The sequence below is a fragment of the Desmodus rotundus genome, chromosome 3, assembly GCF_022682495.2.
Source record: "Desmodus rotundus isolate HL8 chromosome 3, HLdesRot8A.1, whole genome shotgun sequence".
NCBI lineage: Eukaryota > Metazoa > Chordata > Mammalia > Chiroptera > Phyllostomidae > Desmodus > Desmodus rotundus.
In genome coordinates, this window is record NC_071389.1 from 184,220,088 (window position 1) to 184,238,913 (window position 18,826).

An 18,826-nucleotide genomic window follows, 5' to 3' on the forward strand; every position below is an offset into this window, starting at 1 on the left:
GTTGTTGTCATGAAAGCTGTCCAGGCAATTATGAGTGCTTCAGAAATGTGTTTATATTATACTGGTAAGTGTAAAAATAGGGCTATTGAAGTAGTAAGAATTATATGTTCACATGCAAAATATTTACCAATAAAATGTGCTCAAAAACGATAATTGATATTCTCTTTGATTAATGGGATTGTAATTATTTTTATTATCTTCTTTTCCATTAGTCAATATTCTTTTAAGTTTTTACAGAGAACATACAAATATAAGAGCTATTTTTTAGGGATGAAAAGACAGAACTTTCTAAACACTTACTTCTACTACTCCAACCATGCTCAATTGTTCTTTCATTCAATCTGGGTGTATTGTACCCTATTTCCGCACTAATGGAACATAAGAGGGAAAGCACAGCCCTGCCATTTCTACCTGCTGGCCCCACTGACAGCCCTAGGGAAGCGACTTACAGGTAGCAGGTCAATAAGTGCAGAAAGCCTTTGTCACTCAAGTAGCGTTTATACTTAGTGTTTCCTTTTACCTTGCAACTGTTTGGGCAGTACCAACCCCTCTATCTGTACACCCTGACCAAAACTAAAACTCAACCATCTTATGAAGCCTCCATGCCCTTCTCCCTCCTGTCTATGGTCCAGGATATTCAGAAATATCCTGCCACTGAAAGACTCTTTCATCTCGCCTGACTTCCATTCCAATAAAAGCCTAACCCACTGGTTACACTTTTTCCATAGCCCTGGCTCCTATTTCCAGGACCAATCTACATCACTTCTTAGCTGTATTCATTTGAGGGTCTTAATGGCATAATGTCTTTTTTGCCCCTTTGGTAAATTTGCTTTAATATTGGAACTTAAAAAACAGTTTTTAAACATAGGAAATAATGTTCTCATTGCAGGTTATCCTGTTTCCAAATTAAGGTGTAATTTTAAAATTCTATCCTTATAACAAAAAAGTTATTAAGGTCATAGAAATCAGTTAAATTGGACATTATACAAAGGAGATTAAGGAAGTTTAATCATTGTCTCCTGGGATTTTATAATTTCAGGCAAATTGCTCATGACTGTGTAATGTGAACATGTAATTTTGTAAGTTTATTCAACAAGCATTTGTTGAATGACTATCAATGGCCAGAGACGCCATTTCGACCCACATCCTGGGGGTACAAATACAAACAGGTATGGGCAGTATTTGGGGTGTTCACAGATTAGTCAGGGACACTAACAAGTAAGTAAGCAGTACAACAATGGGTGAGTACAATAAGGGAAGTGTGTAGAGGGTACTATGGGGACAACTAAGAGTCACTTAGTCACTAAAGCAGAGTTTCTCAAATGAGGTGTTACTCCAAGTATTAGTAGGTGGTACACAATAAAATGTTTCTTAAAGTTTGTAACAGACTAGGTTAAATGGAGTTAAACATGTTTCTTTGCTGTATGACTTATCAGAGCATTTACTAGCTAATGTTCATGGTGAATTTCCAAGGATACAGCATTTTCCGAGCTTATTTAACCATGGAACTCTTTTTTGACCAAAATTGACCAAAATCTTTTGAGTTTACAAAGTGCTTTTCCATAACATGTGGTTTCGTGTGTCCAGCACTGCAAGCTTCTTGTGGGGAGGAACTAAAGAGATCTGTGAGATCAGGGAAGAGGATCATATCTTTATCCTTGTATCTCCAGAGTCCAGCACAGAATTCAGCACATAAAAGATAATAAATGGCTGGTCAATGTTTGACCCAGTACACCTTCTCAGTTGTAGCACCACAACCTAGGGGGAGCAGAGAGCCAGACTTGTATCATCCTCATTTTACAGAAGAAAAAATACAGCCCAGAGACATTAAGGGACTCAAGCAAGGTCATAGAGAGAGCTAATGCTACAACTAGGATTAGAAACCAGGCCCACTTCCAAGTCCAATGCCCCTTTTCTTACACTTGTGTGACTGTAAAATTGGGAGTTTCTGGGTAATCTGTCCTACTTTTTTTTTCATTGCTTTTAGAGAGCATGAGGAGGTGGGGGGAGGGAGAGAGAGAGATCAATGTGGGAGAGGAAAATGGATTGGTGTAGATCAAAACCGCAACAAGAGATCAAAACCACAAACTAGGTATGTGCAAACCCGCAGCCCTCTGGTGTGGAGATGATGCTCCAACCCACCAAGTCACTCTGGCCAGGGCCTGTCCCTCTTTTAAACCAGGCCAGATAACAGCCTGTTTTTTTGGTCTGGAAAATAGCCTGTATAACCCCAACTTCTTATATTTTATAGACATTTAAAAGATAAACATCTAACTAATAAATATGGAAACATAAAACAAAGTCATGATATAAGTGAAATCCACATGATATTGGATATGAATGATCAAACAAGAATGACCTTGAACTACAGTTTGGTTATTTTTGGGGAGAAGGACATTTACAATAATGGGAAGGTCCATTTTCAGTTCAGATTCTAGACAAAAACAGCCATGGCCTGGCAAGGATGCTGGGATGTTCCTCTCCCATACACAACACCACCCAGAGACAGAAGACGTCCTCAGGAGCTGGGTGGGTCCCTCGGAGATACCACAGGCACAAAACACTGTCCAGTCATTCCTCACCTAACAAGCCTGGGAGCCCCCCAAGACTGCAGTCGGGAAAGCAAACAACAAAGATGAGACTGAAATGGAGTAACCAATTTCCTGAAGCAAGCCGTCCTCTTGGTTCCATGGGATAATAGAAGATGTTCCATATTGCACCAGCACTATTTGCTTAGCCACGCAAGTTCAGAGTGATTGCTGGCCCTTTACTGAAGGGGACATAGGTGACCATCAGAACGCCCTCTGGACTGAAGTCAGAGGCCCTCTGAGTTAGAACTCTGCCTCTACTGTGATATCTTGGCCAAGTGAATTTATATCTACAAACTTTCATCTACAAAGTGGGAATGATAATTTTAGCTTCCTCATGGGATTACTATGGTTTATATGGGATAAAAGAATCAAGTGCTTAACAGACAGACGACCTAAAACACAGTGAGTGCTCAATATTTTTATTACAAAAAGGTATTATTTTGATTAATGAATAATTCTCTCATCGTGACATACAATACACATTAGGTCATGCAGTCATGCCCATTAATGAATGTAGCTCAGTCATCTTCAGTAAGTCCTTTTGTATTCTCCTTAAAGTTCCCAGTTCAAAAACATTTCCCGAAATCAATAGAGAAATTAGAGTAAGCGGACTCTATCTAAACTATCATCTCTCAGGGACCCAGAATGGGCAAAACCAGGGAAGTAGCCTCCTCCTACGATGCTGTCCCAACAAAGCTTAGTTCTGTGTGGGAACTCCAAATTATAAATAAGTACTAGTCCAAATGATGAAGACTTCAAATCAGTGAAGACAGCATAGTTAGAATAAAGCAGCAGCCCCTCTCTGCTATTCCTCTTAGTCAAGATTATCTTGCTCTTCGAGCACAGTTATAATAACCAACAAGGAAGAGGGCTATTTCTAGGCTAAGAACACAACACAGGTTTCTTGGACCACAGGGCTTTGTCTTAAACACAGCATTTCTTTATTTTAGTTTCCTTGTCTGAATAAAAAATCCCTGACAAAATTTCTAAAAGAAAAAGGAAGGTAACAGTTGATCGGCATAGCCTTGATCAGTCCGCAACTAGTTCCTGCTGGCTCTCTTCAGTCTACGCCGTGTATTGACTACTGAGCACCCCCTCCTGTCACACACAGTGGCTTGCATGCATCAGAGTTATTTGCAAGTTAATATATATTAAAATCACATATGCCCACACACATTACTTCTGTGTGTCAGGGGACCTCAAGAGATAATACATCCATCTTCATTTGTGACAGTGTATGCACCCATAGTTCATAAATGGTGATAAATGAATTGTCATACTGTCCCAATGGCATAATACACTTATCCCCTATTCTTGCCATATTAATACATGTTCATTTCAGCACCAGTCAAGTCTTTAAAATGAGTGATCCAACATCTGCCTCCTATCGGTAACCACAGAATGCTAATTCCACCTCTCAACACCCAGGATAATTTGTTTGGTATGTAAATCAACAGCAGAAGAGAGGAATCAAAAAAGTAATAATAATTTCAACTCATTATTCCACTCTGATATGCTAGGGCAAATTGAGATGGAAAATGCTTACTTGGTTTATATTTCAGTAAATCCGCTTGGTTTGTATTTCAGTAAATCCAGGAAGATATAATAGCCCTGAGCACCCAACCCACCCTAACGCATGGACCAACGCAGAGGGGAGGGAGGGTAAAGGGTTGATGGATGTGTCTGTGTACTGTTTTAAACCAGTCTAATTGATGTGTTTATCACCTTAGCACCTGCCTTGTATGAAGTGATTATTTATTACCATTCTTCCTTGCTTTATACAACCAGCTCTCAGTTTTTCAGGGGTTAATGTTAATTTGTAACTTAACCCTGCCAATAGCTTTTTAAAGAGTATGAAATATCTTTCAACCATTTGATACTTTACAGCCCTTCAGCACCTACATGCAGAGACAGCGGATGAAAGGAAGCATAACCTGGGGCCCCTAAACCTCAAGCTAAAAGGGAACATGGAGGTCGCGGACTGCATGCTGCCCTCATCTCTCCCACCTCTCCCTGGTGCCTCTTCCCACTCTCTTATCTCCCTCCCTCCCTCCTTACCTTCCTTTCCCTCAAAGCTTATCAGTTTGTTTGGCTGGTGAAATAGCATTTCAAACTACAAAAATAAAACAAAAGGCTGAAGTGAGAAGTTGCATTAGGAATGAATCTTGTTAACTAGTTCTCCCTAACAAAGACAACTTAGCACTAATCAGTTGTTTCTAAATTTTTCTGATAATGCACACAAGGGTAAAAATTGTTAAAGCACACACCATACACATAAATAAGTTCTATACTATAGAACTGTCCTAATACATGGCATAATTGAAACTGATCCCAAAAGCAGATAAAAATAGAAATAGTCTGGTTTTCTTTTCTTTTCACATGCACCCAGCTAGGAGATCATAGACCCAGATAAGCCATTCCTGAGGCAATGCTGTTTCTTGTAAGTTTAGGAGTAAAGCTTTCTTGGAAAGAAAGAGTCAACCCTTCTGAAACTATATATGCATTAAAAATGAACGTTTTCTCAATCACCTCTCTATCTGGGACTAACAGGTGGCCCTGGGATGCAACCAGAGCCAACTGGAAGCTTCAGTCAGTTGAAAGCAAACAAAGAACAGGTGGAGCTTCTCTCACAGGGGTGGTCCCTGGGGCTGCTGCCTGCACAGCTCTCAGAGAAAAGAACGCTGGAGGAAAACACCAATCCGACAAACTTGGTGACTGATAATCTCTCATTCCCATAAAATGACTCTCATTGTTCTTGGGAGCTTAGATTCTGAAGCGAGCTGTGATGGGCCACCGGGCTAAAGATGAAGTGCAGATTTATGTCTATAATCACACCAGCCAAACCCTTCTCTGGGAAATAACTAACACAGTACTAGGATACCTTTTAGAATGCCTGAGATTTATCTTTGGGATTGAGCGCTTGTGTTGCTCTGGGAAATTTGAACTATTTGAGTTGTAGATGCTCCCGTCAGCATTCTGGGGAAGGTTGGAAAGACAACCGAGGAGTGAACTCTGCTTCCCTTTTGTGCTCCCTTCTGAAAAAATTCCTGTGCCTAAGAGATGCTAAGTCAACAGCAATTACAAAGATACCAAATACCGAGGGAAGAGACTCCCTAATGCAGCTGCTGTACGAGAGACCAAATAAGTTCAGTCTCAGGGTAAAGTCAAATTCTGAAACGGAATTTGATTCATGGTAGGCCTCTACACTCATGGCTTTTGGCTGAAGAAGCGCTTCCCTTGCTGGTCAAAGAATCCTTGGATCTAGAAAATAGTCAGATGTTATTGTACAGCCGCGAATCTCAAGAGTTAAGGTAAAAGATACACACGAGAAAGTAAAACAAATAATGAAATAAGGGAGAACCACAGGGTCCTTAGCGTAATTCCAGCTCGAAACGTACCGTGTAATATCGCCCTTCCTCTGCCACACAGGTGATCCAGCAGCCACTGCCATTCTCACTAATGCCTCTTGGCAGATGTCTTAACTCATCACAAATTCATGTATTGCCTACACGCATGCAAACGTCCTCTTCCTGACTTCCTTCTGCTTCATCTGAATTGAGTCCCCGCAACTCTGACTTTGTACAACAGCAAAGCGTACTTCGGACAGTCTCTGGAACTGAAAACTACAAATCTCCATTTGTGGAATTACCATTATGTGCAGAACAAAAAGTCAGGGAATTTCAGAACTGGAAACATTCTGAGGGAGCATTTGCACCCCTCTTTACAGACAAAAACATTGCAACCCAGTGGGAATAAGTGAGTTGCCCCAGGTCACCCAAGCAGTCAGTGACAGAGTTGGGAGTAAAGTCTGTTCTGTAGCTCTGCTATGGTGCCCCTTTAAAATTCTTTAAAGGATTAAAGCCTCTAAGGAATGACAAAAGAAGAAAGATACCTCCTTGCATTGAATGGGTCAAAGGTCTGAGCAGGTCAGAAACTGTTACTAACATCTAAGTTTCAGCCTACAATGAGACTGCCAGTATTTGCTGAAAAATGGCCTCTTCTTTCACTGGCCAATTAATTTTTTTTAATGATTTATGATGATTCTCAAAGCAAATGCTTTTCCTGCTAGAGGAATTAATATGCTGAACTTAAAATATTTGCACTAATTACTAAAGGTCAAAATGGGATTGTGCGGAGACATTAATCAGAGGGCCCAAGGGAATGGGAATATATTGCACAAATAATGTGAAATTCTAATCAAAATATTGAGGAGGGTGCACTTTGTTACTTATGTAATTGCAAAATGGAGCAAGGACGCTCTCCCTTAAATCTAGACCACGGGGCCAATGGTGGCTAGCGAAAGTTAACCACGACATCAGAACCCCCTCCCTGGCTCTGAAGGCCTTTAAAAGAAACTCCAAAGTCATCATTACCATGCAGATAAGGGTCTTCTTTATCTGATCCTACTCTGCTCATCCTCTTACAATTGCTTCCTTCTATCCATCCTTACTGGCCTTCTTTCAGTTCCTCCAGCTTGCCATGCCTCTAGAACAGCCTACTTGCTTTTTCTCCTAACTAGAACATTTCTTCCCCTGACCATCCCACCCAGCCTCTTTCCTCTGGATTACCCTGCTCACCCTTTAGGTCTCACTAGGTGCTCAATGCCTATGCAGGGAGGTTGCCTCACTCACCCACTTCTTCACCCGTCACTGTATCCGCACACTTCTTTCTCTGACTTTGCAGTTTCTCCAACTGATGGATAAGAGAATATATTTCCACTCCTTAAATGTGAGCTCAGCCATGTAGCTTTCCTTGGCCCATAGATTGAAACAGATGTAGCAAAGTATCAGTCTTTAGTATAGTCATTAAGAGGTCTTGTGTATTTCCAATTGCTTTGTTTACTTCTGCCAAACCTAAGAGAAGAATATACCTGGGCTAGTCTGGTGGCCCCAGGAGGTGGATGAGAGCTGCCTAGGCGAGCTTCCTCAACCAAGCCTAGGCCAGACCAGCTGTCCCCCAGATGACCCGTGGACACGTGAGCCGGTCCAGAAAAGATCTGCTGAGCTGCTCAGTCCAGGTCAGCCAACCTGCAGATTCCTGAGAAATTACAAAGGGTTGCTGTTTTAAGTCACGAAATTTGGGGGTGGCTTGTTGCACAACAAGAGTACTTTCCCCACCACAGCAGTCACAAAACCTGATTTAAATCCTTGGATTCATTTCCTCTCTCTTGAGGACTGTATATTCCAATATAATTGCAACTCTATGCCTATCTTACTCACCATGTTATTTCAAGTTTTAGTACAGTCTACAGGTCCACAATAGATACCCATTAAATAAGTGGTTGTTGAATGAATACCTTATCATTGCAGAACATTTCCTACTATCATTCTTCAGTGTCTCCCTAGATGACAGCAAATGGCCCACCTACACTTTCCAAAGCCCTCCCACAGGAGGTAGAGCGTTTTAACCTGATAAGCATTCTGCAGAATAGATTATGTTTATTTGATCACATGCTAGACAGAATGGTTGTGAATGCAAGACCCTATTTTGCTCACCTGTTATTGTTTATCTCACTGCGGTTTTATAGTCAGTACTAAACAGATGGATGGACGTTTACAAATAAAGCATATTCTTACATTTGGCATAGCGTTCTCTGTTCCTCCAAATCTCTCCAACCTGTATAGAGTCAAAGTCGATCTTTGGATACCTGCAAACCTGTCAGGAATTAAGATCTCATTCTTCTGTAAGTGATCATTGGAAACCTGAATACAGTTGTGAAAATGCACTTAAATAGTCATCAAAGAGCCCATCTCATGCACCTGTTTCCACATGGTGCTTTGGAAGAGGAGGAGATGTAGAGAATTTAACAATTGTTTGTTAATCCCTTGTGCCTTTATATCACATCCCAACTCTTCACTAGCATTGAAGGTTCAAGTTGTAAGGGTTTGGCATTGCCAAGGGTTCAGCAATCATGAACTAAGACAAAAAATGGAGGTTTGATTCATTTAGATCATTTTGAACTTTTTTTTATTATTATGCTAACAATGTGAATATACTGAAAACCACAGAACTGTATACATGCAGCCCATTTTTGCTACTCTATGATGCCAAAGTCCTTACGCTCTGGGCCCTATAGGATAAGAGAAACCGTTAGAGAGTAACACTGCTGGTCTCACCACCAGAGAGCTACACGTTCTTCTCACCCAGAGTCTCCATGGCCTGTTTCCCGTGGGAGGAGGGGGTGAACGAAAAGTACCATTTGTGCTAGACCCTTCCAACCAAGCACGAAAGGTAAGGCTCTCTTGGTACCACCGCCTGTGCGAGAGGTGAACTGAAGACACGACTGACTGACAGATCGTTGCATGAGGCAGCTCTCTTATTAAAAGACCAGCGTATCCTTAGCATGTGTTGATTGGGGGCTCATTTTCTGAAAATTATTGTTGCAAAGCCTAGAGTCTTACAAAAATTAGAAAAAAATATATAATGACTTTGGAACACATATGTGAGACCAAGGAGGAGAAGAAAATTCCACCTCTGGGGAAATAGCCCCTCTTGAACTGTCTGAGCTGGTTCTCTTGGAAAATGGGTGGCCAAAGCGATTAGGGAACAACCTTGCCCCCATGCTCAGGGGTCACCAGCTAGGGGGTGGTCCATTGTTTGGTGTGCTCCGAAATCGCCTGCAGAGCATGGAAAAGCAATCCGATTCTACTGTTCTGGGCCTCGAATCTACTGCACAGCTTAAACAAGCTCCCTCATCAATCAGGCATGGGCGGTCTGCAGACAGTGCTTTAGAAATGTCTTCATCCCTGTTATGAAACCAGAACAAACTGGGTTGAAAAGATTCTTCCCCTTCCCCAGGCCCCCATGAAATTTAAGTGGAACCTGGAAATAATGATGACATTTATGTCACAGTATGAGTGCAAAGATTGGACTAGACAATGCATATAAAGACTCAGAAATTTGCCTGGCCTATTAAAGGTTATTAATAAATATTAGCCATTATTATTATGCATCCTTTATGTGTGTTTCAGTCCTGAGATACAGACAAGCCACCAGCTTCTTCCAACCATACATGTAAAAAGGTTAAAAAAATAAAAACTTGGACTTAAGATCTCTTTTCCCTCCCTCCTTTGCCTTGTGAACTCCTGCTTTTTCAGGATTATTTTCAAACATTCCCTTAGAAAGCCCCCTCGGTGGGGTGTCCTCAGCTTGCACGGGGCTACAGGTGACCTGAGCACTCACACTTTCCTCATCACAGCACTTGTCATGCGGCTCCGGGATACTTGGCTGCTGTGTCTGGCTGCCCACTGGATTGTGACTGGCTTCGGAACGGGGTCCATTATTTCTTTAAATAAATACTTCTTTGTCAATATGTACCCATCAGTGCCTGACACAGTGTCTGGGACCCATCAGCATCAGTGTTTGAAGGGCAGTGAAGGAACAGAGAGCTTTGCAGACTAGAAAGAGTAGAGCTGATGAAGGGGCTGCCACGCCAATAGAAGCAGAAGAGTGGACAAGCCAACCAGGGAACCAAAGTCTGGGTCCAGAACCTGGAGCACGGCAGAGACCAATGTAGGGTCTCAGCGTATAGGTGGTGGGCGCAGTAGCTAAGGGTGTGGGCGCTGGAGCCTGCCTACCCGAGCCTGGATCCAGGCTCCCCCCTGCCAGCTGTGTGACCTTGGACAAGTGAGTCACAGGTGATTCTGTTTCCTTATTTGTAAAACAGGAATAATAATGCTGATACCCTCATAGAATTCAGGTGAAGATTAAACAAATGAACTCATAAGAAGACCTATGTGCCTGAAACAGAGCATTTAATAAATGTTAACTGTTGTCGTTGTTAATGGTCAAAATTACAGGCTTTGGAGTGAGACAGACGTGGGTTTAAATCCGTCTTCTAAAACTGATGGTTGCCAGATGGGAGGGGGTTGGGAGAGCTGAGTGGAAAAAGTAATGGAATTAAGAAATACATATTGGGGAGAAGGTTTTTCAGGAACTACTATGAAGGACACATGGACAAAACCAAAGGGGAGGGTGGAAGCAGGGGAGGGAGGTGGGTTGGCTGGGGTGGGGTAGAGAGGTGGGGAGAAAATGCAGACAACTATGATTGAACAACAATAATTCAAAAACTGAAAAAAATAAAATAGGGAAAAAAAGAAATACATATTGGCAGTTATAAAATAGGGGAATTTAAAGTATAGCATGGGAATATAGTCAATAATACTGTAATAAGTATAATACATTAATAATACTGTAATAACTATGTACAGTATCAGATGGGTACTAGACTTACGGGGAGATCACTTCGTAAGTTAAATGTCTAACACAGGGTGTCAAACTCATTTTCACCGGGGGCCACATCAGCCTCACAGTTACCTTCAAAGGGCCGAAACAATTTTAGGATTGTATAAATGTAACTGCTCCTTAACTGTTAAAGAGTTGAAATTACATTCGGCCCTTTCAAGGCACCCTTGAGGCTGATATGGCCCCCAGCGAAAATGATTTTAACACCTTGGAACAACTATGCTGTACACCTGAAACTAATACAATATTGAATATCAACTGTAATTAAAAATTAAATATTTAAAAATGTAAAAATAAATCCATGTTCTAGAACTTACTAGTTTGTGTGACCTTGGGAAAATTACTCAAATTTTGTAAACTTCAGTTTCCTCATGTATAATGCAGCAATAATACCTGCATCCAGAAAATAACGTATTAAAAATGGTTAGCAGCATGATGCCTGGCACCTATTGAGTTCCCATAAAGGGTCGTTATCATGAAGGCAGAAGTTATCCCACAAAAGTCAAACTGGGGAAGGGACAGTGAATGAAATCCAGACAGACCATGGAGCAGTGTCACAGGGTCAGGCCAAAACAGTGTCATACTTCTGAAAGAAGCCTAGTTGCCTTCTACCTAGGTGACTGCCACATCCCAAACTGAGGCAAGACCCTTGAGACCTAGCATGCCCCCCACACACTCCAGGTGGGGCATCCGGCACATTCCCACAGCTCATTGTGTTTCCCCGGCTTGTTCCCAACTTAGAAGTCTCTGTGCGGGGACCAGCACCAGGTCTCACCTCCCTTGGTGCCCCTACTACCTGCCATATTTAAGGAAAGCAGTAATGTTCCCTGAGTTGGCCCTGACAACTGAACAGCTCTGATAGAAAGCTGCTTTTCTGAAAGAGTTTCGATTCCAACACGTGTGGTCTATACCTTTCAACTTAATTCTTACGTGTATACTTGTTTGTATTATTTCCTTTGCTTTAAAAATTTTAGAATTATCTTGTTCCAACTACAAAGTAAATGGGCTTAAAATCCTCAATCTTTATTATTATTATTATTTAATTTCTTTTTAATAGCAGCACAATTTACCATAGCCAAGTGCTGGGAGCAGCCTAAGTGCCCATCAGTAAATGCATGGACCAAAAGACTATGGTACATTTACACAATGGAATATGAAAATCCCCAATCTTAAACTGTGTAAAGTTTCTGAGGTCCGCAAACTTTAGAGAAAGGCCCAATGCATCTTTCCCCTTCACACCTCCACCCCCTCGTCCCCCAACAAAAGCTTCTATGAAATTTCACTGGTAATCAACTATTAAAAATGGCTATTTTAAAAGTTTTCTGATTAATTTTCCTGAGAAAAGCAAACAGTGTTTCATAGCCAGAAAACTTAGTTTCTCTTAGTGAAGAGGATTTCTGTGTGTTTGCAAAAACTCAGTTTGCAGCCTGGGAAGGTAACATTTATTCGAAGGCGCTTGTTGCCGAAAGTGAATCATAAATCTGCTGGCTGTTGAGACTTCAAGGTAAGAAGAACAGAGGCAATTATTAGCCTGAATGTTCCACTGACGATATGAAATCTTTGTCTTTCAAAGCATTTGTTTAAGTAAGAAAAAGTTTGCCTAGCCTGGAGAGCGTTCTATTGTGGGAAATGAAACTTCTGAAACCTCCAAAGCTTATTTATATATTTGCTAGGCTTCTTTCTGCCAACTTTCTCCTCTCCCAGAGCGTCCGTTAATGCTAAGAAAAGCCTCTGAAAAGCACACATCATAAGCAGAGGAAAATCTTAATGAATGTAATATATTTGACAAATCTGTTTTATCTACCAAGGAGATTTCCTTCCCCTCTTCATCACTGATCTCTTTTCTTTGTTTTTTTTTTTAATGTTTTGCTCTTTGATTTGTTCAAGTGAGTTTATTTTTCTCTCCTCTGAAGAATAAAAATAGAAACCCAATCTCTTCACTTTCATTGTCTTGCTGTCCTTTTCCTTCTGGGAAACTAGAGGACGGGGGTGGGCCTTATGACCCCTCTGTTAACTTCCCTTCTCTAGCTCGACTAGACAAGCATCCATTGCAAAGCCCAGCTCCCAACTGTGCACACATGGGCTGTGCACTTTATAGATGGTCCTTGGCCAACGTGCATGCCAAGTTCACCTCCCCTTGCCACCGGGCACGCTCCCTCCCTCAGCTGGTGTGTACTCAGGAATTGCGAAGCCTTCTTAATATAGACCTGAACAGCCCTACATCAGCTCTCAGCTGTAGAAAGATTTTTTTCATCATACAAGGCGTTCCAAATCCAAAAGATTTAGAAATTTTCCAAATCCAAAAGATTTAGAAATTATCTGGACAATTTCCTCCTAACACTAGTCAGGTTAAGTTCAAGTTGAATGTGTTTGTGTACCTTTGTTGATTCTGCTTCCTGTTGAAGCTGTGCCACCTGAGAACACACAGGTGACCCAAGATTCCCTTAACACCTTGCTAATCAGAGCATGGTGCCTGGGCCAGCAGCATCGGCGTCATCTGGGAGTTCATCAGAAATGCAGCATCCCCAGCCCTATCCTCAGACCCACAGAATCAGAAACTTCATTTTAACAAGATCTCCAGGAGGCTCAGGCACTCATCAGGGTTTGAGAAGCTCTGTTAACACCAAGTGCACATGAGGCACCTGGGGTTTGGGATGGAGAAGGGAGGGCACTGCACCTGCTAAGCCTCTGCTTCCCCTGTGCTGCACCCTCTGCAGGGCTATTTGTACCTGTGGGGGTCACCAGGCCAGGCCTCCTACCCCTTTTCCCCGCCCCCCAGTTGTCTTCACTTGGCCATCTACTGGCTACACTGGACAGCTAGGACCTTGGTCTCAGTAACTGCAAGTGACGCTTGTGCATGGGCCTGCCATGCTCTTCCTTCCCTGTCAGATCTGCTCATACCTGTGTGAGCTGTTATCACGGAGACTGATGACTTGACATTTACAGTTCCCTTCCCAGAGAGGAGCAGAGACATTTCATGAAGCTTGCTTGTAATCCCCCTCAACCCCCCGTAGAATGGAGAAGGGGGATGCATTTTAAAATAATCCCATTTGAGTCATCCCACCTACATGGTGTTCGCTCCCGTTTGAGAAAGAAAACAACTAAAGAGCACGGACCCTGGAGGAACAGCGTGTGTGTGCACACACGCACTGTATTTCTGAGTTCAGAAAAGGCTTATAGGTTGAAGCAACTTTAGATTCTTCACAGGACTTCTTCTGACTCTGTGAAGATAAGTACTTATTTCCCTGGGAAACCCATTCCCCATACCACAAGCCCCGGCTGCGTCCCAGAGGCCAGAACCTCAGCCGCCCCTCTTCCCACAGGTTCCTGGGGCTTTGTGCCCACCTCATGTTGCAGACACGATCCAAACCACATCACTGGCCTTTCAGCAGACTCCATGCCAAGGCAATATAAACTCTTCTCAAACACATGCTCATGGGTTTTAGTTCTTTTTCTCTAGGTTTCTCAAACTCCCAAGCAGCCTCCAGTATTAGGCCATTAGCTTCGAATTACGAGTTCTTCCTTCCTTTTCTATGAGGCAGACAAAACCATGTCAGGGCAGCCTCTGGCTGATGCAAACAGAATAAACTTCTCCCAGACGTCAGGGGTTCCTGCCAGTTTGTTGTGGTTTTCTTTCTCTAAGTAACCTGACATGGGCCTGAATAACCTGCCAAGCTCATCTGCTTGGCACTCAACACCTGGGCCCTGGGAGGACAGCAGGGTCTGGAAGCCTCCAGAGGGATCATTCTCCGGCATCTCACCTCCAGTGACACTTGTAATAGATGTCAGAGTGTGTGGTCCCTGACAGGTGGCATTAAGCCTAGCATTTTTTAAATGCCTCTAAGAACAAAGAGAAAGAGATATGTTCTCCTTCTGCCTTAACATGGCCACAGACACCTCACGTGAGCCTCTTAGAAGTCCAGGAGTAAGAGAGAGAGAAATGGGCAGCGAAGGAACGGCACCAGACCTTTCAGAGATACCACCATTTGCTGAACCAGGCATCTGGTCCTCTGAACGTCTCTGGGGTGGCCTCTGTAAGGGCACAGCGGGGCCCCCTGAACTTACCTCTGAGCTCTGCTACATTTGCATACCCGAGGACCCCACCCTATCACCAGATGGATAGAAGAGACTCCTCTCCTAGACACAGAATGAAACATGGCCTGTCAGTAATGAAACCTTTCATCCAAGAGTCCATATAGTTTCGATCCAGTTAATTCAGCTGAAGAGGAGACCACAGGGACGTGCCCCCAACCAGGAGGAATGCCATCATTTTACTGCGTTCCAGGTAAGTTAGGCTTTCCACTTCTGTGACTTTTCAGTGAGTCTCTAGTTTAGAAAAAAATAACCCAGTTGAATGTTTGTCAGATCCTTAGAAGGATCTGCTTGGTAACAGGGAGTGACTTGCTTTTCACAGATTAACTCAAATGGTAAAAATAAGTCAGTCTAAATGACCTTTGTGCATATTTCTGGGAGAGCCTCAAAATGGAATGTCCTTCTCTCACTGTGCATTTTCTAACACCATTCTTTAAATCTACTGAAGGAAAGAACAAAATATGAGAGTGAGTCCTTAGTCCTAATTCTGCCCATATTTAAAAGCTATCAGATCGAATGGCATACAATCTTAGGTTACTGCTGTTTCAGTCTGTGCAACAAATATTTGCGGGCCCTCCTGAGTGCTTGGGGGCACTAGGGAAGATAACAAAATGTGAAACTCAGTTTACCACACAGGTAGTATCCCATGTAAAGCCAGACTGGCCTTTTCTCACCTAGAAGTCAACCCAGCCTGAGGTCTCATTCAAAGTAATACTGTCATAAACACCCAAGAAATAATCTACATCTTCAATGAAATCCATTAAAAAATTGTCCAAAGAGATCCCACTCATAACACAGAACAAATGCGATGGAAGCCAGCTTTTCCTGTCACTCTTATTTGTATTTGTGTGTGCATTCATATGGATTGCACCTGCCCCTCCAAAATTCCCTTCTCCCTCTCCAAGCACCCCAAATCATAACTCCCTCTCCAAATCTCCCCAAAACTCAACTCCCCCAAGATGTCTTCTCTGTCTCCCTTCCCAGTGCCTGTTTCTAATACGTTCCTCTTGTTTGCAGTTCTCTGATATTTCCAGTATAAACCTGGCTGGCCTCTCTCAAATTCTCCAGGTCTCCCTGTCACCAAATTAGTAAGGAACTGGCAGGGAGCTCACCTGGCAAGACACAAGCTCCTGGGGGAGGCCACCTGAGGGAAAGGCTGCTGCTTTTCTGCAAGCTCAGAAGGAGAAATGCTATGAACATTTAAATCATAGTCTTTCTTTATCAAGAGGGAACCATTTAATAAATACTAATTGAATGCTTATTTTATGGGCTAAGCACTACCCAATATGAATGTTATTGATAAAAACAGACATGGTTCCTGTCCTTAAGGATCATATTGTCCTATAAGGAAAGGTAATTCCCAATAACTGAATAATTACTATTGTGATGAGTCCTGCAGCCACCAGCAGGGTACGACTGTAATCCAGATGTCCTGTAAGATGTAAATTAAAGTGGTCAAATCCCATTCCACACCCAGTGTTAAGTCCAGAGCCCTCTTCGAAATGTCAGCCGAGTTCCCAAGCGGAGAGAGATCGGGGAATGAAGTACATTTTCCCGCCTCTGCTGAATTCTCTCTCATTCCCCACCTCTAATGAAATCTTGTCTTCTGTTCTATGTCTTGGGGTCAATCCTCTATCTCCCTGATTCTCCATACAAGCAACAAAGGAACAAAACCTGTGATAGATAGCAAAACTATTGCTGAAGTTTTCTAGGTCACTGCCAAAGAGTTTTATTCCTGCACAACACAGCAAATAGCTTACAACTATATATGGGTCATCTCATCATAAAAGTCCTTTTGGCCACCATGGCTCAGGGGACTTCTCACTGGTCTCCCGACTCCAATTAGCATCTGGTCTTTGAACATCTTGTTGTGCACACACATTCACACTCACACACACGCAAGTAATTCCAAACCCTCTTACTCTGTTATGTACAGAAATTCAGTTCTCTCTGTCCCTTACACCCAAACTCAGCTCCTGGCCCAAACCTGAGTAGCCAAAACCTCAGTTACTCGGAAGAACAAAAGAGGTAGCTGAATGTTCAAATGCAAGAAAGAACCACAAGTGTGTAGTCTCTCCTCTAATAGGATCTACCCTCCTTATTAAGTGACAAAAAGAATTATCCCAACACTGAGAGATATAAAACCGTCCCTTTCTTCGTAAACAGATCAGACCAAATACTCTCTGAGACCCCCTAGACTAGTAAGCTCCAAAAGAGCAGGCACAGTGTCTGTCTTATTCTCTGCTTATCTAGTCCCGAGCCATCTCAACAAATGTTTTTTGAGTCATTTATCAAAATTCCACTCAGTGCTGACATTCTGTAATTCTTTGATATTTGTAATTCTTTTATCTATTTGTATTGTTCTTGTTATACATCTACCCCATTTGGAGGAAGTGTAGAACAAAAGTTTTAGTCAAAAGAGTTAAAGCATGAAATGTCTTATTACTATATCAGCTAGGATTACTTTAGCTACAAGTAACTGAGAACCAACTTAAAATGGCTTAAATAATAAAGAAGTGTATTATTTCACAGAATACAGAGTTCAAAGAGGTTGTTGTCCCAGGGCTACTCAAGTCAGCAGCTTGGCAACATTACCATATCAATATCCCATTTTTTTTCCAACTTTCTACTCTGTCATCCTCAATGAGGTCTTCAAAAACATCTTCTCATAGTCACAAAATAGCTGCAGCTGCACCAAACAACACTTCCATACTCAGCAAAGCACATCTCTGGGTCCTTCACTGGGAACAAAGTTAACCTTTCCAGAAGCCACTCCGTAGATTCTACCTCACATTTCACTAGCCAAAACCACATTATCTGCTCAACCTTAAACCAATCAATGGCCGGGGAGATAGAATAACTGTGACTGTCTAAGACTAATCAAGATTCAGCCCTTGGAGCTGAGATACCAGAGTCCCAGGAGAACATGGCCACACCTCGCCTGAATAAAGGTGGCATTTGGTTTGTAAGGACAAAGGAAGAAGTGTCTCCCAGGCAATCAACCACCGAAATATGCCAAAATTACTAGACTTAAAAAAGACACTCTGCATGCAATGAGAATTATTTTCAATGAGAGACTAATTCCAAGTACAAGTAATGTTTTAGAGATTGGGTCGCTGATTAACCTGAAATTGTCAATATTGATGCTTTATTCTCTTTTTCTACAAACATTTGAACGCAGGTGTGTTCAAATTATTTGTATCAGAGATAAAAATTGTCATTGTCTCCCTTACCTTGAATCTTTAGGACTCCTGTTTTAACTGAAAACTTTTCAGAGTAATGTATTCCTATCCTCTCCAGGGGTGTCCAACCTGCAGCCCACAGGCCACAGCAGCCCAGGATGGCTGTGAATGCGGCCCAACACAAAATCGTAAACTTACTTAAAATATTCTGAACTTTTCTTGTGACTGTGTGTCACAATGTATCTAATGTGTGGCCCAAGACAAGTCTTCTTCCAGTGTGATGCAGAGACGCCGAAAGGTCGGACACCCGGCTGTGGAATGACCCTGAAAGAAACAAAAACCACACGCTGTGGATTACACCCAACGCTAAGAAGCTGCTGTTTATTTCAAACGCCGTATAACCCGCCCTCTTACAAATATTCACCATCCTGTGGAAGTTTCTCTCCTGGATACGAAAATAGAACAAACAGGAGCTAAAGATGAACCTTAGTGAGCACAGCAAACAGATACAGACACTGAGGTTACAAGTACAAAGTGCCAGACCACGCAGTGGCAATCCGAAGAGGAAGACTGCACAGCCTACTCCGTCTCCACCGTTCTGGGTAAGCCAAAGACTCCTCCGGATGCAAGTGACAAAAATCTGACCTAAGCCTTCTTACTCAAAACAGAACTTTCATTGACTTATCAGGACATTCTGTGTGCTTTTCCATAGAAGGA

At 42.4% G+C, this 18,826-nt stretch overlaps 1 long non-coding RNA gene across 1 annotated transcript in view; it reads right to left on the bottom strand.

Annotated features, from left to right (window-relative positions):
* The window catches only part of LOC128780559 (uncharacterized), a 74,271-nt gene extending 55,895 nt beyond the window's left edge, over positions 1–18,376 (bottom strand). Inside the window, exon 1 of the long non-coding RNA XR_008426484.1 lies at positions 18,308–18,376. This is a non-coding gene — a long non-coding RNA (uncharacterized lncRNA). The remainder of the gene's footprint in view (positions 1–18,307) is intronic.
* Between the last annotated feature and the right edge of the window lie 450 nt (positions 18,377–18,826).